This window comes from Entelurus aequoreus, linkage group LG25 (assembly GCF_033978785.1).
Source record: "Entelurus aequoreus isolate RoL-2023_Sb linkage group LG25, RoL_Eaeq_v1.1, whole genome shotgun sequence".
NCBI lineage: Eukaryota > Metazoa > Chordata > Actinopteri > Syngnathiformes > Syngnathidae > Entelurus > Entelurus aequoreus.
The window spans coordinates 17,151,978-17,175,197 of record NC_084755.1 but is presented as its reverse complement, the minus strand read 5'-3'; the positions used below and the strand labels follow the sequence as shown (position 1 = coordinate 17,175,197).

The 23,220-nt window shown below is 39.8% G+C and overlaps 1 long non-coding RNA gene across 1 annotated transcript in view; it reads left to right on the top strand.

Moving 5' to 3' along the window:
* LOC133642857 (uncharacterized) overlaps nucleotides 1-23,220 on the top strand; it is a 168,864-nt gene that overhangs the window by 108,846 nt on the left and 36,798 nt on the right. The window contains exon 2 of the long non-coding RNA XR_009824613.1: nucleotides 14,058-14,113. This is a non-coding gene — a long non-coding RNA (uncharacterized LOC133642857). The remainder of the gene's footprint in view (nucleotides 1-14,057; nucleotides 14,114-23,220) is intronic.

Sequence of the window (23,220 nt, the reverse complement as noted above, 5' to 3'; positions counted from 1 at the left end):
TATATATATATATATATATTTATATATATATATATATATATATATATATATATATTTTTTTTTTTTTTTTACTTGGGACTACCCGCGGGCCAGATTTTGGACGCTGGTGGGCCGTATCAGGCCTGCGCGTGTAGTTTGGAGACCACTGGGATACACTGTGAATAAAACTGCCTTAGCATGCTGATAAGAGGGTCAAAAAGTGGCTTGAAAATGGACCAAACAACGACCATTACATGTAATGTAGACCACAAGGAAGAGTTGTAAATTTAGAAAAATAAATCATAATATGACCCCTTTAAGTCAAAATTGTTGTTAAATTCCAAATTGACTTTAAACTTCGAGGTTGAATTCATTTGGGGACTGTCCTCCCTGGAAGCCGGCATGCAGTGGACAATTTTTGATCTATGTTTTGTGTCAGAAGTACACATTCTAGGAAAAAACAATAGTCTTGTTTTGCAGAATGCAAATGTCCACTGCAGAGGCTCTCTATGAATATCCATATATTTTAAGGGAGGTGTAAAATTAATTGAAGTGAAGGCTAGTTAGGACTTTTTTAGCTTGGTATGCGCTTTACTGAGTAACATTCTAAGAAACATAAAGTTTAATTTTTTATTTAATAGAAATAATTTGGCTTAAAATGTTATCTTGCTGGCCTTTCAGCAGAGCATTGTTGCGCCCCCTCCCCTCATATCCATGAGTAGTGCGTGCTATTTGTCATAATTAGGCAACACTTGGGTGCCCCTGTAGAGGGATTGTGTGTCGGCCTAATTGAAGGCCACGTGTGGGTCAAACGCACACAGAAAAATGGCCAGGGTTCTGTGAGAAAGTTTCATGAATATTTAATCCCAGCAAACTATATTAAATCAGCACCGTGTCTCCTGTGTACCGTGGGACCAAATTAGCCGCTGATATAATTACAATACATAATAATAATAATGAAAGTACGCCCTATTGGAATGTAAACTTTTAAATCTCTAAGTCAAATAAAACAAACAAATGATACAATCAAAATATACTGTTTTTTAGCAAAATTTTGCACTTTTTACCAACTTCAATTTCATTTATCGTTTGGTTATTCGACTTATTGAATATAGGCCCAGGCCTAGTATCAACCATGTAATACTATTGTACTTGATATCGTTACTGTCGATATTTGTATCGATCCGCCCACATTTTTTACATTGCCTGGCAATTTTTTACATGTGTAGCCTAGCGTGTCAAGATATTCCTTGTCCTCCAGGGGTGATACTTGTAAGAAACGTATCATATTTTCCGGCCTAAGAAATTGGGGTGTATTGGTGCCCAAGGCATGGGTAACTTACACATCTGTGAAGGCGCCATTAATGCAGAAAGGTACATACAGGTTTTGGAGCAACATGTGTTGCCATCCAAGCAACGTTATCATGGACGCCCCTGCTTATTTCAGCAAGACAATGCCAAGTCACGTGGTACAACAGTGTGGCTTTCATAGTAAAAGAGTGCGGGTACTAGACTGGCCTGCCTGTAGTCCAGACCTGTCTCCCATTGAAAATGTGTGGCGCAATATGAAGCCTAAAATACCACAACTAAGACTTAAGCTGTACATCAAGCAAGAATGGGAAAGAATTCCACCTGAAAAACTTAAAAAATTGGTCTCCTCAGTTCCCAAACGTTTACTGAGTGTTGTTAAAAGGAAAGGCCATGTAACACAGTGGTAAAAAAGCCCCTGTGCCAACTTTTTTGCAATGTGTTGCTGCCATTAAATTCTAAGTTAATGATTATTTGCAACAAAAAAGAAGAAATTTCTCAGTTCGAACGTTAAGTATCTTGTTTTTGCAGTCTTTTCAATTGAAAATAAATTGAAAAGGATTTGCAAATCATTGTATTCTGTTTTTATTTACGAATTACACAACGTGCCAACTTTACTGGTTTTGGGGTTTGTACAAGGATAAATAAATTAAGTAGACAAGAGATGTTTTTTTTTTTTTAAAAACACCTTCTGTTGACCTGCAACCTCATCATTGGTTTGAGAAATTCTGTATTTGTATGTCTTTGTCATTATCACACACACACACACACACAAAGTTAGGCCTGCATATGTTTACACTAGTGTCATCCCGTCAGGGAGATGAGGCGAGATGATGAGCTGTCAGTCAGATAGTCAAAGTATAAGAAGAAGAAAAAAAAGCGGAGATGGGAGGGAATGCATCCGCCCTGCTGGCTACACCTGCCCGGTCTCTCCTGAGGCGATATCTCGGGTGCGTAATCCCCGACATCACCCGTGTTTACGCTTGTGTTTTTTAGATACGTGCATGCTTTAGAGCTGACATCCCAATTCTGCTTCACTCGTTGTTCAGCCTGGCCCGGGGGGCATCCTCTTCAGACCGCCACACACAGACACACACACACGCCTACCGTGCAGTCCTGCCAGTAGATGGTGCTGTTTTTTGGCTTTTTTCCCCCAACATATTTCATATAAGGAATTTATGATTTTATGTTAAAATACACATCCTAAAAGTGTTAGGCAGTAATTCCTACTAACTCTGTCCAGGAGCAAGGCTTGTTGTCCATGCAGCCTTATGGGCGTGGCTTCTATGTGTCAATTTTCATATACAGGTATGATCATGCCTATTGATTCTGCCCAGCAACTAGGGTTGTACGGTATACCGGTATTAGTATAGTACCGCGATACTAATGAATCATATTTGGTACTATACTGCCTCTGAAAAGTACTGGTCCACCATTGGTGGATCTACACCTAACATCCACTGTAATGATACCAAGTACAGAAGCGTATCTAATCAATACTACTATGACTATGTCAATATTTTTTGTCATCACAACATCTTCTTTCGTTTTTTAAAAATGTATATTATGTTTATAAACTCAGGAAATATGTCCCTGGATACATGAGGACTTTGAAGTGAAGTGAATTACATTTATGTAGCGCTTTTTCTCAAGTGACTCAAAGCGCTTTACATTGTGAAACCCAATATCTAAGTTACATTTAAACCAGTGTGGGTGGCACTGGGAGCAGGTGGGTAAAGTGTCTTGCCCAAGGACACAACGGCAGTGACTAGGATGGCGGATATCACCAATGTATGATCCTGTAACGACTTGGTATCGGATTGATACCCAAGTGTGTGGTATCATCCAAAACTAATGTAAAGTATCAAACAACCGAATAATAAGTGACTATTACATTTTAACAGAAGTGTAGATAGAACATGTTAAAAGAGAAAGTAAGCAGATATTAACAGTAAATGAACAAGTAGATTAATAATTCATTTTCTACCACTGGTCCTTAATAATGTTGAGTAAATAATAGAATGAATAATGACACAATATGTTACTGCATATGTCAGCAGCTAAATTAGGAGCCTTTGTTTGCTTACTTACTAATAAAAGACAAGTTGTCTTGTATGTTCACTTTTTTATTTAAGGACAAACTTGCAATAATAAACATATGTTTAAAGTACCTTAAGATTGTTTTGTTAAAATAAAGCCAATAATCTAATTTTTTGTGGTCCCCTTTATTTATAAAAGTACCGAAAAGTTCCAAAATATTGGTATCGGGACAACACTACCAGCAACAAGTGTCTGGAATAATGTAACATGTGACGTGACCTGGAAAAATTTCTAGACTAAAAATGGAGCTGAACTGTAAGAATAGAGTCTCTCTCTGAATGAGCTCTTGCTTCTATTTTTAATGTTTTTATTAGTGCTGTCAAATTATTAATTTTCTCAATCGCAGATTAATCATGATTAATCAGAGGTTATTACTGGCTTGGATCATTTTAATCAACTTAAAAAAGCGCCCAATAGTTGGTACAAACGCAATTTTATTGTCAGAAAGTCATCCAGGAACCTTTACCCTAACCATCCCTGGTTAGGGTATAGGGGCATGTGCAGTCAAAATAAGTTACGGGATTAATCTGCATACCGTATTTTTCGGAGTATAAGTCGCACCGGCCGAAAATGTATAATAAAGAAGGAAAAAAACGTATATAAGTCGCACTGGAGTATAAGTCGCATTTTTTGGGGAAATGTATTTGCGAAAACCCAACACCAAGAATAGACATTTGAAAGGCAATTTAAAATAAATAAAGAATAGTGAACAACAGGCTGAATAAGTGTACGTTATATGACGCATAAATAACCAACTGAGAACGTGCCTGGTATGTTAACGTAACATATTATGGTAAGAGTCATTCAAATAACTATAACATATAGAACATGCTATACGTTTACCAAACAATCTGTCACTCCTAATCGTTAAATCCCATGAAATCTTATACGTCTAGTCTCTTACGTGAATGAGATAAATAATATTATTTGATATTTTACGGTAATGTGTTAATAATTTCACACATAAGTCGCTCCTGAGTATAAGTCGCACCAAACTATGAAAAAAACTGTGACTTATAGTCCGAAAAATACGGTATATACATGATTAATGCGATCACTTTTTATGATTAATCACATCATTGAACTGTATTGAGGTAACTCTTATTTTTGACAGCCCTAGTTTTTACTGTGCAGAGCAACTCTGCCTGGTGACGTATTATATTTGCCACATTGCGCTTCAAAGATTGCAGCTTCACCACATTGCAATTTTTTAAAGCACATTCTGCAACATTTTTTAACTTAATTAAGCATTTTCCACCATCCAAATGGCTGAATGACCTCAAAATATCAAGACCACAGTCAAATGGGCCGCTCGACCAACCAGAGTGCGCTGTTTAGTGTCGTGGTTACTGATTAGCTCAGCTTCAGACTGCAATACTATATTGGATTAAGGCCCCGTTTACACTAAGGTTATCCAGGGTAAATCCCACCTAACTTTTCCTTGTCCACACACACACAATGGTCGTTTAAGACCCCCTCCAACCTCCGTCAGCCGGCGCAACGCGACCTAGTACGCATGCGCGGAAAATGCACACATCATAGTCACCTCCAGTGTTGCTTTGTGTGCAAGTTCTTAAATTTAACTTTTCTGAACAATATCCAGTGTTGTGGTATTTCAATTAACTGGAATCCAGTGTGCTGTGGGGCCCTATTGTAGTGACTCACACCTGAGACATCATAAATTAATCAAATCTTTACTGGACACATGAAAGTAAACAATGTGACAAAAAACATTTTACATCAATTAATCTAGGGATGTAGATATCTGGTCAGGACACTCCTCACTCTTTTGCCTTCACCTTCATTGTCCATTCGTTTTTGGTGACTTTATATACTCTGGACCTGGACGTTGAGGCGGACAATAACTGATACAGTCTGCTTTGCCAGTCCAAAAGCATTCGCCGTTTTCTGTAGTCTTCCCTTGACGACCAGGTAAAACAAAGCACAAGCTACCTTTTTTAATCACATCCACGGTAGCCCGCATTCTCGTTGACTCTCTTTCGACAAAACGACAAAGTTTTTTGGTACGTAGAATCACAGCTGACCTGGACATTCGAAAGTCCTCTTGCCGTCTGAGAAGTGTTGTATCCCAAATAGCTGCAATCACTTTCTCTTAAGGTATTCATGTGTGATTTCCACAAGCGTCTGTACATGTAGAAGAATGAGCTTTATTGTGAAAGCTGGCTGTGGCGGGGTCTTTCTGGCGTCACTTCCTCTCCGAACTCAGTTTGTAAACGATCAATGAGTCCATACAAAGCTAAGACCCGGAGATTCAAGAAATAGACGGTGCACTTACCCGTGTAAAAATTTGTCCTAGGAGGGGAACCTTAAACGCTGGTTTAGTGTGGCTGAAACTGGGCTTAGGCTAAATAATTATTCGTTCAAGGTGTTATCCGGTTTAGTTTAGACATAGCCTAAAACAGTGGTTCTTAACCTTGTTGGAGGTACCGAACCCCAATAGTTTCATATGCGCATTCACCGAACCCTTCTTTAGTGAAAAATAAAATGTTTTTTTTCAAATTCAAGACAAAGTTATATGTTTTTGGTAACACTTTAGTATGGGGAACATATTCTAGGTAACAAAGACTTAATATAGAGTTTTTTGGACACTAGGGGAACATATTCTAAGTAACAAAGATTTAATTTATAGTTATTTGGTTAGGGTTAGGGTTAGGGTTAGAGGGTTAGGGTCGGGGTTAGAGGGTTAGGCTTATAATAAGACCATGCCGAATAAGGCATTAATAAAACTTAATAATGACTAGTTAAGAGCCAAAATGTTACTAATTTGCATGTTAATAAGCAACTAATTAATGGTGAATATGTTCCCCATACTAAAGGGTTACCATGTTTTTATACTGGTGCACAAAATGAACCGTGCATGAACATCACCTTGTTCAAATAACAAAACCAACACAGTGCATAAACTCACAACAAATTACACACCTGCAAATCAGTCTGACTTCTGCTGTTGCCGTATCCGTAATACGCCGATAGGGAGAAGTTTTTATTTACACGATGAGTCGGGTGTGTCTTGACCTCCGCCGAACCCCTGAGCCCGACTCACTGAACCACTAGGGTTCGATCGAACCCTGGTTAAGAACCACTGGCCTAAAATGATGTAAAGGTGTTATTTTATGTCTGTAGGGCTCTACTAATATTGAAAAACTTACTCTGAAGGTTGTAAACATGTTTATATGCCCAAGTTATAAAAATATTCAGTTTATAATTAATGATTCCTACTACGTGAAAGTTGGTTTATCACATTAATGTCAAGAACCAAGTACCAACAATAAACAATTGTATAGTTATTATTACTTGTAGTTTATTCTTTCCATTGTTTTGTGGTTAGTATTTCGTCATGAATGACACCGCCATTACCACTGAGGTCAGTTAAGTCGGTGAGCGCACCTTTGATTGTGGTAAAAACGCTAAATTTAGACTTCACATCAAACACAAAACGTGGCACACCTTTTCGAGAAGTGACTGGTAACGCCCGCTATTTTTATGGTTTTTATTTCCTGCCACATGTTTTTTTGTCGTCACAATTTTGGGCTTGCAAGAATTGCTGGGCGTTTTCCTCGACTCCGAAAGGAAGAGCAGGCTTGGCCGGTGTTTATGATCTCTGACGTGAGTAACACTGGAGAAGCAGTAGCAGGTCTGCTCCGTCACTAGCACTCCCTTCAAATTGTGGCCAGAGACGTCTGATGGCCAAGTGGATGATGGTTTTGGTCTCCACTTTTTAGGGGAATACCGAGTTGTGACTGTGCATAAAGTTGAAAGCAGAAAAACGGTTCCTGTCGTCTGAGTCCGTTTAGTGGAGCTCCGTGACGTGAAATTGATGAAATCCAGTCTTGGCTTGTCTATTATTTCTGTCTGGGACCAGTTATTGCCAGGCAGTGTAAAGTCAGCCTTTTGGGTTCAATCATTCTGGTCTCACATTACATGCTCCAAAACAACTAAAGAGTTCATCCGACAACATGTAAACGTTTGTAAACGTATGTAAACGTAAACTCTAACCTACTCAGTGGCCTAGTGGTTAGAGTGTCCGCCCTGAGATCAGTACGTTGTGAGTTCAAACCCCGACCGAGTCATACCAAAGACTCTAAAATTGGGGCCCATTACCTCCCTACTTGGCACTCAGCAGAATTGGGGGTTAAATCACCAAAAATGATTCCCGGGCGCGGCCACCGCTGCTGCCCACTGCTCCCCTCACTTCCCAGGGGGTGAACAAGGGGATGGTTCAAATGCAGAGGACAAATTTCACCACACCTAGTGTGTGTGTGACAATCATTGGTACTTTAATGTAACTTAACTTGTGTTTGTCAATGTCATGGTGACTATACAATTTTCACTATTTAATTGGTGGACCAGCATTGATGCTCTTCTTGCTGTTACATTTGCAAGCAGTACATGTACAAACGTTGCAGCATGTTGAATAATTATTGATTGTGCCCTTCAAAGTCTGCCTAGCAACACATTTTATAAAATTGATGGGAAGACACATTGGAATACAAAAAAAAACAAGAAATAATGTTATGATGTAAAACAGATATTTCTTTTTTTCCTGTTGCTTTTTAGTGCACATAATTTGTGTTAACTTTTATGTTCTAGTTGACTTGTATGAAAACATGTTGTGAACAATATCACTTTTTTTTCCACAATATCTGACTTTAATCTAATGATATTCCAATATTATTGTGTTCCTTTCCAAATATTCCCTTATTATTTTCAAAATATTCCGACTATTATCTTTCAATATTGAAACCTTTTCTTTTTCTTGCTATTGATGACTTTTCCCAAAATGTCTGACTGTCATACTCTTTATCAACAATTTTTTTCAACTTCACCTCTTTTTCCCAGAATATTTGAATAATATTAAAACGATTTCTTTAAAATATAAAAATCTTATTTTCTCGCCATTACTTACTTTTTTCTGGCAATTTATAACTTTATTCTCCTATTCCGTTATTCCAGTATCATTCCGATTTTTTTTTCTTCTAATATTACGACGTAATTCCCTAGAATATTACAACGTCAATCCTGACATCACAACTTTTTCCTCAAAATATTGCAACTTTGTTTTCTCACCATTACACTTGCCCCTCCTAATATCTGATATTATTTCCGTGATATTCCAATTGTGTAACATTTCAAAATCTTTTTCAACTTAATACAAAATCCAAAACCAGTGAAGTTGACACGTTGTGTAATTCGTAAATAAAAACAGAATACAATGATTTGCAAATCCTTTTCAACTTATATTCAATTGAATAGACTGCAAAGACAAGATATTTAATTGAACACACTAATTGAATATAGGTTGAAATGATTTGCAAATCATTGTACTGTATTCTTTTTTTTCCTCAAAACTTGACAGTGCGCCTGATAACCCTGTGCGCCTAATGTAAGGGATACGTTTGGTTGAGCTTACCCACCTCGAAGCAATTTTATTTGGTACATTATGTAAGGATAAATGTGACCAGTAGGTGGCAGTCAAACATAAGAGATAAGTGTAGGCTGCACTGTTTAATGTACAACATACAAGTATTATTTTGGTGTGTGTATAAGGTAAGACATATTACCTGGCGTTTAGTTTCACAATATTATGCAAAAGCAACTTTTCTTACATTCTGGTACCTGCTGATCAGTATTTGGTATCTGCATAAATCCTGAAAAATTGCGCACGTCTGCCTTTGTAGTCTGTGTCGACACCATAGTCGATAAGCTTCTTCTTTTTCTCTATCTTCTTGTTATGGGACATTCATCCTCCTCTTTTGCCATTTCTAATATGAAGTAGTGTAAAGTTCTTACGTATATCTGTCAGTAAACTCGCCATGAAAGCGCTAAAACATACCGGTATAGTGAGTTCACATAATCCACCCAAGGAACTTTAGTTATTAGAGTCCGGGTCGGACGGTTTTTCACGGGGCACATTTCCTTGTTGTTGTTTCCGGATGAGGAGATGCTGCTCCGTTATTGATTGAAGTAAAGTCTGAATGTCATTAAAACAGTTAGCTCCATCTTTTGACACTCCTTCCACTCCCGTCCTTGCACGCTACACCGCTACAACAAAGATGACGGGGAGAAGTCGCTGCCGAAAGTCGGCCACATAAATAAGACCGCCGACAAAACAGCGCATCCTGAAGCGACTGTCAGAAAGCGGCTTGAAGATGATCTGTAAAACATAATCTATGCAACATTTTGACCAAAGAACCACCATTACATGTTATGTAGACCACAAGGAAGTGTTTTACATTTATAAAAAAATTATAATAATATGACTTCTTTAATACGCCTTATAATCCGGTGCGCCTTATATATGAAAAAGATCAAAAATAGACCATTCATCAACAGTGCGCCTTATAATCTGGTGCGCCCTATGGTCCGGAAAATATGGTACTAAGTATGGCTGGGCGATATATCGATATACTCGATACATCACGGGTTTGTCTCTGTGCGATATAGAAAATGACTATATCGTGATATTCGAATATACGTTCTCACGCAGTTGCTTTTAGCTGCAGGCATTACACTACAGGCTTTCATCACCCTTTGTTGTCTCTCCTTCTCACAGAGACGTAAAACAAGCGCACCTTCTTACATACGTCACATACGTATACGCCCTCGCGGAGCAGAGAGGTAGCGGCATGGGTAACGTTAGCTGTGGTGCGAGTGGTAATACGGGAGAAAGAAGGTGCGAATCTGGTAACAAATGAAGGAAGAAGAATTAATTCCCAAGAAAAACAGCAGGGGGTCCATCGTCTGGCGGTGGTTTGGCTTCAAGCGGGAAGATGTCGAACAGACAACCGTAATTTGTCAAGTGTGGGGCAAAAGCGCTGCTACAAAAAGTAGCAGCACTGCTAATTTGTAGCATCATTTGAAAAGTCACCCGCTAGAGAATGAAGAGTGCTTGAAACTCCGTATGTCAACATCTCCGTTCGGTGCCACACCAATAAAATGCCGAGGCAACCATTTCCACATCAACACCGTATGAAAAAAATAGTCAACAACAGAAGGAGATAACGTCCGCAGGAACCTACCACATAGTGAAGGACATACACTATTTGATTTCCTATTATGCAGCTCATTTTTATTTCACAGTTATTGAAATATCTTGTGTGACATCATGCACAAAAGTGCACTTTATTTGTTTTAAACTATTGTAGTGCATAGTTGCCAACCCTCACGATTTTTCCGGGAGACTCCCGAATTTCAGTGCCCCTCCCGAAAATCTCCCGGGGCAACCATTCTCCCGAATTTCTTCCGGTTTTCACCCAGACAACAATATTAAGGGCGTGCCGTGATGGCACTGCCTTCAGCGTCCGCTTTTTCACCATACAAACAGCGTACCGGCCAAGTCACATGTTGTATGCGGCTTCTGCATACACACGAAAGTGACAGGTCACACTGAGGGTAGCCGTATAAACAACTTTAACACTGTTACAAATATGCGCGACACTGTGAACCCACACCAAACAAGAATGACAAACACATTTCTTAGACTTAGACTTAGACTTAGACTTCCTTTTTGTTGTCATTCAAATTTGAACTTTACAGCACAGATAAGAACGAAATTTCGTTACATAAGCTCATGGTAGTGCAGGATAAAAAAAGCAATAAGGTGCATATATAAATACATAAATATACACTACCGTTCAAAAGTTTGGGGTCACATTGAAATGTCCTTATTTTTGAAAGAAAAGCACTGTACTTTTCAATGAAGATAACTTTAAACTAGTCTTAACTTTAAAGAAATACACTCTATACATTGCTAATGTGGTAAATGACTATTCTAGCTGCAAATGTTTGGTTTTTGGTGCAATATCTACATAGGTGTATAGAGGCCCATTTCCAGCAACTATCACTCCAGTGTTCTAATGGTACAGTGTGTTTGCTCATTGGCTCAGAAGGCTAATTGATGATTAGAAAACCCTTGTGCAATCATGTTCACACATCTGAAAACAGTTTAGCTCGTTACAGAAGCTACAAAACTGACCTTCCTTTGAGCAGATTGAGTTTCTGGAGCATCACATTTGTGGGGTCAATTAAACGCTCAAAATGGCCAGAAAAAGAGAACTTTCATCTGAAACTCGACGGTCTATTCTTGTTCTTAGAAATGAAGGCTATTCCACAAAATTGTTTGGGTGACCCCAAACTTTTGAACGGTAGTGTATATAAATAATATATAAATATATATATAAAATGAATAAATATATATACATATATATAAATAAATAAATAGATTACTGTACAGATAAATATATTGCACTTTATCACATGCGTCCACATTTATGGATGTATGTTATATTGTATTTCGGGAGAACATCCGCACCGTAACACAACATAAACACAACAGAACAAACACCCAGAATCCCTTGCATCCCTAACTCTTCCGGGCTACAATATACACCCCCGCTACCCCCCAACCCCGCCCCCCAAATCTCCCGAATTCGAAGGTCTCAAGGTTGGCAAGTATGCTGTAGTGGCGTTCTGTACAAAAAGTGCACTTTAATTTAGTGTTGTTTTGATTTGTCATCTTAGTGACATCATGCACAAAAGTGCACTCATAGCTTGTTTTAAAACGTCTCTGACAATCTTGCACTTCCTGTTTTGGAAATGACATGAATGTTTGTGCCACTGCTTAATAACTGTTTAATAAATACAGTTTTGGTCAATTGACTTAGTTGTGGTTTCCCTCTCTGCATGAAAGTGTAAAATGAGCATATATTAATGCAGTATGAAGAAGAATGTTTTAATGTAGACACATAGAATCATCATACTGCTGTGATTATATGCATCAAGTGTTCATTCAAGGCTAAGGAAAAATATCGAGATATATATCGTGTATCGTGACATGGCCTAAAAATATCGAGATATTAAAAAAAAGGCCATATCGCCCAGCCCTAGTATCAATCAATCAATCAATGTTTATTTATATAGCCCTAAATCACTAGTGTCTCAAAGGGCTGTACAAGCCACAACGACATCCTCGGTGTCGAGTGGGTCTGACATAATATTGTGAAAGTCCAACACATCAGCGAAAGTCCAGTCCATGGTGGGGCCAGCGGGAACCATCCCGAGTGGAGACGGGTCAGCAGCGTAGAGATGTCCCCATCTGATGGACAGGCTAGCGGTCCACCCCGGAGCAGAGTAGAAAAGAAAAGAAAAGAAACGGCAGATCAACTGGTCTAAAAAGGGAGTCTATTTAAAGGCTAGAGTATACAAATGAGTTTTAAGATGAGACTTAAATGCTTCTACTGAGGTAGCATCTCTAACTTTTACCGGGAGGGCATTCCATAGTATTGGAGCCCGAATAGAAAACGCTCTATAGCCCGCAGACTTTTTTTGGGCTCTGGGAATCACTAATAAGCCGGAGTTCTTTGAACGCAGATTTCTTGCCGGGACATATGGTACAATACAATCGTCAAGATAGGCAGGAGCTTGACCGTGTAGTATTTTATACGTAAGTAGTAAAACCTTAAAGTCGCATCTTAGGTGCACAGGAAGCCAGTGCAAGTGAGCCAGTATAGGCGTAATATGATCAAACTTTCTTGTTTTTGTCAAAAGTCTAGCAGCCGCATTTTGTACCATCTGTAATCTTTTAATGCTAGACATAGGGAGGCCCGAAAATAATACGTTACAGTAATCGAGACGAGATGTAACGAACGCATGGATAATGATCTCAGCATCGCTTGTGGACAAAATGGAACGAATTTTAGCGATATTACGGAGATGAAAGAAGGCCGTTTTAGTAACACTCTTAATGTGTGACTCAAACGAGAGAGTTGGGTCGAAGATAATACCCAGATTCTTTACCGAGTCGCCTTGTTTAATTGTTTGGTTGTCAAATGTTAAGGTGGTATTATTAAATAGATGTTGGTGTTGAGCAGGACCGATAATCAGCATTTCCGTTTTCTTAGCGTTGAGTTGCAAAAAGTTAGCGGACATCCATTGTTTAATTTCATTAAGACACGCCTCCAGCTGACTACAATCCGGCGTGTTGGTCAGCTTTAGGGGCATGTAGAGTTGGGTGTCATCAGCATAACAGTGAAAGCTAACACCGTATTTGCGTATAATGTCACCTAGCGGCAGCATGTAAATACTAAAGAGTGCAGGGCCAAGAACTGAACCCTGGGGAACTCCGCACGTTACCTTAACATAGTCCGAGGTCACATTGTTATGGGAGACGCACTGCATCCTGTCAGTAAGATAAGAGTTAAACCAAGACAAGGCTAAGTCTGACATCCCAATACGCGTTTTGATACGCTCTAATAAAATATTATGATCAACAGTATCGAAAGCGGCGCTAAGATCAAGAAGCAGCAACATAGATGAAGCATCAGAATCCATCGTCAGCAATAGATCATTAGTCATTTTTGCGAGGGCTGTCTCCGTAGAGTGATTTGCCCTGAAACCGGATTGAAAAGGTTCACAGAGATTGTTAGTCACTAAGTGTTCATTTAGCTGCTGTGCGACAATTTTTTCGAGAATTTTCGAGATAAACGGTAGGTGGGACACCGGCCGGTAGTTCACCATGAGGTCAGGATCGAGGTTAGGTCTTTTGAGTAGAGGATGAATAACCGCTTTTTTGAATGCTAGAGGAACAGTACCAGAGGCAAGTACGCTGTTACTCAGTGTGTGATGCTATATTCTCTCCTTTATTTCCACAGTGCAAGACTCCCAAATTCCAAGAGTGAGCTGTTAATCGTCGTCACAGATCCGACTGGTGAGTACGTCTCCAAAAAGCCACTGCGGATGATCTCAGTGCATTTATACTGTCTCCTCGTTGATGCGCCTCGCCATAAAACTTGTGCCGAATAACTAGCTGTCATCAGGAGGCGTCACGTCTTTATAACCTCGGTTTTAAAGTGGTAGTTTGGAACGCTGGTGGATATTTGCCAAAGTTTGTATCTCTGCTCGAGGGTTCAAACTATAGTCCCTCAAGCATGGATTTGAATTGAAAAAAAAAGCAATGTTAGTCAGGTTTAATGTACTGTATCATACAGTACTCAGTGGTCTTGGCCACTCTCCCATATGACCCCCTGGCCCCCGCTGGGCCACCCTCTATCACGCAGTGTGTGCCTGTCAGCCATGTCACCCTGGGGTGATGCCCCCCTCTCAGCCCCTTTTGCAGGCCCTATTGACTCGACAGAACTGTGTGTTTGCCCAATCATTCGGGAGCCGGATACAGGGATGAATTGTTAACTACAGCAGGTCACCCTCTGCCCCTTCTGCCAATCCCACCCCCATCCCCCCAGCCCCCGTCCTCCTCCGTCTCCACCCCACCGACATGCTGTTGACTCATCTCCATGGCGATGGGACAGGAATTTCTGTTTTCTCCCATGTCGTCCGCTGCCAGCATTACCCCGTCCTCTTTCTCCGCTCCGTCTTCTGGTGGCCTTCCACCTCAGAGCCTCCCATCAAAAGACGACCGGAGGAAGTCACATGACCAGGAAGTGCCCAGGGCGCGCCCCACTGGGTAAAGTGACGGTGTCGGGAAATGAGGCATGTGGTTTATGTTGTTGTTTGGCTTTTCGGTAGCAGTGGTCAAAGGCGGAATTTACATATTTTTAAATATTTTTTGAGGGTTTTATTCTGATACCGATCGTCCATGGGTGAGATCGGCAGATACCAATACTGATACAAATTTCATATTTTAACTGTACATTTTTAAATGTATTTGTACATTGCAAAAAGTCAGTGTTCAAAAACAAGAAAAACAATAAAATAACATTAGGGGTATTTTATTTGAACTAAGCAAAATTATCTGCCAATAGAACAAGACAATTTGGCTTGTGAAGACTTTCCAAAACAAGTAAAATTAGCTAACCTCAATGAACCCCAAATTACCTTAAAATAAGTATATACTCACTAATAACAAGTGCACTTTTCTTGGTAGAAAAAATAAATTAACCTTTTTGCTCAATATGTTGAAATATATTCTTAAATTAGGTAAATGCTAGTGCCATTATCTTGACATAATGATATGCGCTCGGCATCATGATTTTTTTTTGCATGTTTGAAATAAGAAATTATTACTTTAAAAAAGCAGTTTTATACTTGTGAGTGTTGATGACACAGCTTTGCAACAGTTGATATTCTTGTTTCAAGCATGTTTTACTCAATATAGGTCATAAAATCTCAGCAACAAGCTGTAATATCTTACTGAGATCATTAAGGACCAAAACCCTTAAAGGCCTACTGAAATTTTTTTTTTAAATTTAAACGGGGATAGCAGATCCATTCTATGTGTCATACTTGATCATTTCGCGATATTGCCATATTTTTGCTGAAAGGATTTAGTATAGAACAACGACGATAAAGTTTGCAACTTTTGGTCTCTGATAAAAAAAAGCCTTGCCTGTACCGGAAGTAGCGTGACGACACCGGAGGAAGGGCTGCTCACATTTTCCTATTGTTTACACCAGCAGCGAGAGAGATTCGGACAGAGAAAGCGATGATTACCCATTAATTTGAGCGAGGTTGAAAGATTCGTGGATGAGGAACGTGAGAGTGAAGGACTAGCGTGCAGTGCAGAACGTATCTTTTTTCGCTCTGACCGTAACTTAGGTACAAGGGCTCATTGGATTCCACACTCTCTCCTTTTTCTATTGTGGATCACGGATTTTTATTTTAAACCACCTCGGATACTATATCCTCTTGAAAATGAGAGTCGAGAACGCGAAATGGACATTCACAGTGACTTTTATCTCCACGACAATACATCAGTGAAGCACTTTAGCTACTGAGCTAACGTGATAGCATCGGGCTTAACTGCATATAGAAACAAAACAAATAAGTCCCTGACTGGAAGGATAGCCAGAAGATCAACAATACTACCAAACTCTGGACATGTAACTACTCGGTTAATGCTTTCCAGCTTGGCGAAGCTTAGCAATGCTGTTGCTAACGACGCCATTGAAGCTAACTTAGCTACGGAACCTCGACAGAGCTATGCTAAAAACATTAGCTCTGCACCTACGCCAGCTCTCATCTGCTCATCACGACCCGTGCTCACCTGCGTTCCAGCGATCGACGGTACGACGAAGGACTTCACCCGATCACCGATGCGTCGGCGGCCCGGAGACGGAGGAAGTCAAGGTGAGGTCGGCGGCTAGCGTCGGCTAGCGCATCTGCTATCCTTCTCAAAGTCCTCCTGGTTGTGTTGCTGTAGTCCGCCGCTAATACACCGATCCCACCTACAACTTTCTTCTTTGCAGTCTCCATTGTTCATTAAACAAATTGCAAAAGATTCACCAACACAGATGTCCAGAATACTGTGGAATTTTGAGATGAAAACAGAGTTTTTTTGTATTGGACTCAATGGGCTCCGAATACTTCCGCTTCAACCGTTGACGTCACGCGCAAACGTCATCATATCGAAACGTTTTCAGCCGGAAGTTTGCCGGAAATTTTAAATTGCACTTTATAAGTTAACCCGGCCGTATTGGCATGTGTTGCAATGTTACGATTGCATCATTGATATATAAACTATCAGACTGCGTGGCCGGTAGTAGTGGGTTTCAGTAGGCCTTTAAACAAGTAAAACACTAATATAAAATCTGCTTAGTGAGAAAAATTATCTTATCAGACAGAAAATAAGCAAATATCACCCTTACTTGAGATATTTAATCTTACTTAGATTTCAGTTTTTGCAGTATAGTAGGAGGATTTGGCCAAAAATCGAGAAGTTGTTCATCTCTGACATTCAATCCATACCCAGAGATGAAGAAAAATCTTACTTAGATTTCAGTTTTTGCAGTGTAGTGAGTGCTTTGACGGTATAAACAAAATACACAATATTCAAACATGTTCCTAATTCCCTTTTATTACATGCAATTGTTTGAGCAAAAAAAAGTTGGTAACACTTTAGTACGGGGAGCATATTCACCATGAATTAGTTGCTTATTAAAATGCATTAGTATGGGAACATATTCTAAATAACAAAGACTTAATTTAGAGTTATTTGGACACTAGGGGAACATGTTAGGGTTAGGGTTACTAATAAGTAATAATTCTGAGGTTATTGAGGTAAGACTCTTAGTTAATGGCTTACTGGTTGTATAATAAGGCCATGCAGAATAAGTACTTAATAATGACTAATTAAGAGCCAATATGTTACTAATTTGCATGTTAATAAGCAACTAATTAATGGTGAAATATGTTCCCCAAACTAAAGTGTTATCAAAAAGTCAATCGTACACAATAACTAAACAAAAGAACTACCATATTTTCCGGAATATAAGGTGCACTTAAAATCTTTTTTTTCTTCTCAAAACTCTACAGTGCGCCTTATAATCAGGTGCGCCTAATGAACGGAAAAATTCAGTTTTTGCTTACCGACCTCAAAGCTATTTTATTTGGTACATGGTGTAATGATAAGTGTGACCAGTAGATAGAAGTCAAACATAAGAGATATGTGTAGACTGCAATACGATGGCAATATGAATCAAGTAAACAACACCAACATTTTATATGTTCCATTGAAAATATAGAACATTACACACGGCGCTTAAAAATCTATCAAAATGTTTTAGTACCACTTTGGTAAGCTATGAAGCTGCACCGCTTGATGGATTGTACTGTGCTTCAACATACCAGTATTATTATGGTGTGTGTATTGATTGATTGATTGATTGAGACTTTTATTAGTAGGTTGCACAGTGAAGTACATATTCCGTACAATTGACCACTAAATGGTAACACCCGAATAAGTTTTAAATTGATTCAGATACAGATATATACTATCATCATAATACAGTCATCACACAAGATAATCACATTTAATTATTTACATTATTTACAATCAGGGGTGTGGAGGGGGCGGGGGGTAAGATATGGACAGCAAGTAGTGGACATAGAGAGAGAGAGAGAGAGAGAGAGAGAGAGAGAGAGAGAGAGAGAGAGAGAGAGAGAGAGAGAGAGAGAGAGAGAGAGAGATCAGAAGGCATAAGAAAAAGTATCTGCATTTGATTGTTTACATGTGATTATTAGCAATCCAGGAAGGGTGTTAGTTTAGGGTTGTAGCTGCCTGGAGGTGAACTTTTATTGCGGTTTTGAAGGAGGATAGAGATGCCCTTTCTTTTATACCTGTTGGGAGCGCATTCCACATTGATGTGGCATAGAAAGAGAATGAGTTAAGACCTTTGTTAGTTCGGAATCTGGGTTTAACTTGGTTAGTGGAGCTCCCCCTGGTGTTGTGGTTATGGCGGTCATTTACGTTAAGGAAGTAGTTTGGCATGTACTTCGGTATCAGGGAGGTGTAGTGGATTTTATAGACTAGGCTCAGTGCAAGTTGTTTAACTCTGTCCTCCACCTTGAGCCAGCCCACTTTGGAGAAGTGGGTAGGAGTGAGGTGGGATCTGGGGTGGAGGTCTAGAAGTAACCTGACTAGCTTGTTCTGGGATGTTTGGAGTTTAGATTTGAGGGTTTTGGAGCTGCTAGGGTACCAGGAGGTGCATGCGTAATCGAAAAAGGGTTGAACGAGAGTTCCCGCCAGAATCCTCATGGTGCTTTTGTTGACCAGAGAGGAGATTCTGTAGAGAAATCTTGTTCGTTGGTTAACCTTTTTGATTACCTTGGTTGCCATTTTATCACAGGAAAGGTTAGCCTCTAGAATGGAACCTAGGTAGGTGACCTCATCTTTCCTGGTGATAACAATGTCACCCACTTTTATAGTGAAGTCATTGACTTTCTTAAGGTTGATGTGGGACCCAAACAGGATGGATTCCGTTTTACCCAAGTGTATGGATAGCTTGTTGTCAGCGAGCCAGGTGCAAGTTCTACAGAGCTCAGCACTGAGGATTTTCTCCACCTGTGACTTGTCCTTGTCGGATACCAGCAGGGCAGAGTCATCCGCAAACAACAACAATTCACAGTCGCATGCCAATGACAAGTCGTTTATGTATATTAGGAACAGTAAAGGTCCCAATACACTGCCTTGGGGGACTCCACAGCTCACCGAGAGGGGGGGGGGACACGGTGCCGTTCACCTCTACCACCTGCTCCCTCCCCTCCAAGTAAGATTGCATCCAGCTCCATGAGGTTGTGTTAAATCAGATTGCTCTGAGCTTATCCAACAGTATAGCGTGGTTAACGGTGTCAAAGGCCTTCTGAAGGTCCAGCATGACCATGCCGCAGTATTTAAGTATAAGGTAAGACATATTATCCGGCGTTTTTTTTCGCAATATTATGCAAAAGCAACTTTTCTTACCTTCTGGTACCTGCTGATCTGCATAAATCCTGAATAATTGCACACGTCCGCCTCTGTAGACACTGTTCTCGATAAGCTTATTGTTATGCTTAAGAGTCAGCTTATTTAGTGCGAAAAAAGCCCCTCCCGCCCAGAAAGAAATATAGCTGTTGTCTCAAAACACACTCCCTTCCTGTGGAGAAGGCCTTATTTGTTTTGAAACAACAGCTATATTTCCTTCTGTGCGTTAGTGGCTGTTTTTGCACTAAATACCAAATACTATAAAAATGGGACCCATTACCTCCCTGCTTGGCACTCAGCATCAAGGGTTGGAATTGGGGGTTAAATCACCAAAAATTATTCCCGGGCGCGGCCACCGCTGCTGCCCACTACTCCCCTCACCTCCCAGGGGGTGATCAATGGTGATGGGTCAAATGCAGAGAGTAATATCGCCACACACAGTGTGTGTGTGACAATCATTGGTACTTTAACTTTTTTAACTTCAACTTAAATAAGCTGACTCTTTTTGTTTGAGTTTAGACCGCTTCTTGATGCTGCTATTATCGCATTGTAAGTGCTGGTGTCCTAAAGCTTCAGTAAAATTTGGCCAAGTACTATCCTGTCTTGGTGGTCCTTCTTACTCAAACATACACTATATTGCCAAAAGTATTTGGCCACCTGCCTTTACTCACATATGAAACATATGAACTTGAAGTGCCATCCCATGGAATTGTCCAAAATGTTTTGGTATCCTGGAGCATTCAAAGTTCCTTTCACTGGAACTAAGGGACCTAGCCCAACTCCTGAAAAACAACTCCGCACCATAATTCCTCCTCCACCAAATTTCACACTCTGCACAATGCGGTCCGAAATGTAGCGTTCTCCTGGCAACATCCAAACCCAGACTCGTCCATCAGATTGCCAGATGGAAAAGCGTGATTCATCACTCCAGAGAAAGCGTCTCCACTGTTCTAGAGTCCAGTGGCAACGTGCTTTACACCACTGCATCCCACGCTTTGCATTGGACTTGGTGATGTATGGCTTAGATGCTGCTGATCGGCCATGGAAACCCATTCCATTAAGCTTTCTGCGTACTGTACGTGGGCTAATTGGAAGGTCACATGAAGTTTGGAGCTCTGTAGCTAATGACTGTGCAGAAAGTCTTTGCACTACGCGCTTCAGCATCCGCTGACCCCTCTCTGTCAGTTTACGTGGCCTACCACTTGGTGGCTGAGTTGCTGTTGTTCCCAAACTCTTCACTTTTCTTATAATAAAGTTGACTTTGGAATATTTAGGAGCGAGGACATTTCACGACTGGATTTGTTGCACAGGTGGCATCCAATGACAGTTCCACGCTGGAAATCACTGAGAGCGTTTGTAGAAACAGTCTCCATGCCTAAGTGCTTGATTTTATACACCGGGCCAAGTGATTAGGCCACCTGATTCTCATCATTTGGATGGGTGGCCAAATACTTTTTGGCAATATAGTGTATATGTCATGCAAAAGAACTTGGGATTGACCAGTGTGTTTTATTCCTCGAGAGGAAGACTGGTCAAGCACAACTGTCATTAAGAAATTAAGTCATTAAGCATTTTCAGCACAATCCATAGGGTGTGCCAAAAACATGTTTTACAGTGTACTGTATTTGATCCATGTCTATTTTTGACAAAGTCGAGATTTTTTCTAAGTGTCAAAATGTCGTGATTTTTTCTAGGTGTCAAAAAATTGGGAATTTTTTTAAGTGTCAAAAAGTCGGGATTTGTCCCAAGTGTCAAAAAATCTGGATTTTTTCTAAGTGTGAAAAAGTCTGTATTTTTTCTAAGTGTCAAAAAGTCTGGATTTATAATTAATGTATAATTAAAACCGACGTAAACTTGCACATGCAGACACCATAAAAAACGGAAATGTTAAGATGAATAAAACATTTGTATTGTTGTTTCAATGACCCATTTCTCAGATGTCCTTATAAGTGCAGAGGATTTTTTCTAAGTGTCAAAAAGTTGTTATTTTTTTCTAAGTGTCAAAAAGTTGTGATTTTTTCTAAGTGTCAAAAATTTTGAGATTTTTTCTAAGTGTCAAAAAATTTGGATTTTTTTCCAAGTGTCAAAAAATCATTATTTTTTCTAAGTTTAAAAAAATCTGGATTTTTTTTTAAGTGTCAAAAAATCGGGATTTTATCTAAGTGTCAAAAAGTTGGGATTTTTTCTAAGTGTCAAAAAATTAGGATTTTTTCCAAGTGTCAAAAAATCATTATTTTTTCCAAATTTAAAAAAATCTGGATTTTTTTTAAGTGTCAAAAAATCGGGATTTTATCTAAGTGTCAAAAAGTTGGGATTTTATCTAAGTGTCAAAAAGTTGGGATTTTTTCTAAGTGTCAAAAAATCGGGATTTTTTCCAAGTGTCAAAAAGTCGGGATTTTTTCTAAGTGTCAAAAAGTATCGACAGGTAAGTGTGCGCATGTGTCAGTGCACGTTTGGCCTCCCCTTGTGTTGTTAGCTCAGGGCAGGTGAGTGTTTGCCTACCTGTCTCCCATTTACGAGGCCTGTGTTTGCCCAAGAAATGCACCTCGTCCGATTTGTCAGAGTCTTATTGTCGGCTTCTGCTTTGCCCCGGCGAGTGACAAATATGTGCTTTTCTTCCTCGTTTCCTGTTGCACACTTTATTCCCCCCCCCCCCCCCCCCCCCCATGGGTGAAAATGAGAAAACTATTAAGCCTTGTGGATGAGAGGAGGGCTTGTCCGAGCAGATCGGGAAATGTCCCGATTGGGTTGAATCGTTCACGGGTTCATGCCACGTCGCACACTTTAATTGTGCATATAACAAAATATGAATAATATAATGACTCAATCCCTTCTCTAATCTGGTGTATCCTGTGGATTTTGGGTAGAGTCTGCTGGCAATTCTGGCTCTGTGGTAATGAGGAAGCCTTAGTGAGCTAATTCCTCCCACTTGAGTGGTTGACAGAGCAATTACAAATGGCATGCACAGCTTTTCATGTGCAGCCCACCCAGCTCAAGTGTATGCCGTGTCAGATTTCATAAAGACAACTAAAACGAATTACCACAGAAACGTTCGGTCTTTTTTATGAAAACGCTACTCGGTATTATATCTACAGTCTATACTTCATGGTGGCACTCCAGTTTCCTGCTGACCTCGGTCTCTTTTTCGATGCATGTTTCCGTTTTATCTTCCAGGAACACTTATTATCTACCATTCTCGTTGTTTTCTAGCCTGTAACCCCATTGACTGATACATTTAAAGCAGCCTTGGTTTCAGCGATTGTGAGTGGAAACCCGACCACAACTAACCAAGGCTAGGAGAGCAAGGACGATACTGTGCAGTGGAAAAGCTGCATTAGACTTCAAGGTTCCCATTTGTGGAACACTGACAGCTTCATGATGTTCCACCAAGTAATATGTGTCCTTTGGGCCTGTTTATGACCACCAAACATGAGATAAATCTATCAAATCGTTAGTTTGCTCCACTTTTGAGAGGATATCGTTTACATTTGAACTGATACTAATACCAAACTGGTACTTGAAAAACATTGGCGGAGCCTAAACATGTTCCTAAATCTGTACTGGAAAAGTAGAAAACATGCATTTTTTTTAATCTTATGTAAATTTATGCCAATTAAAGC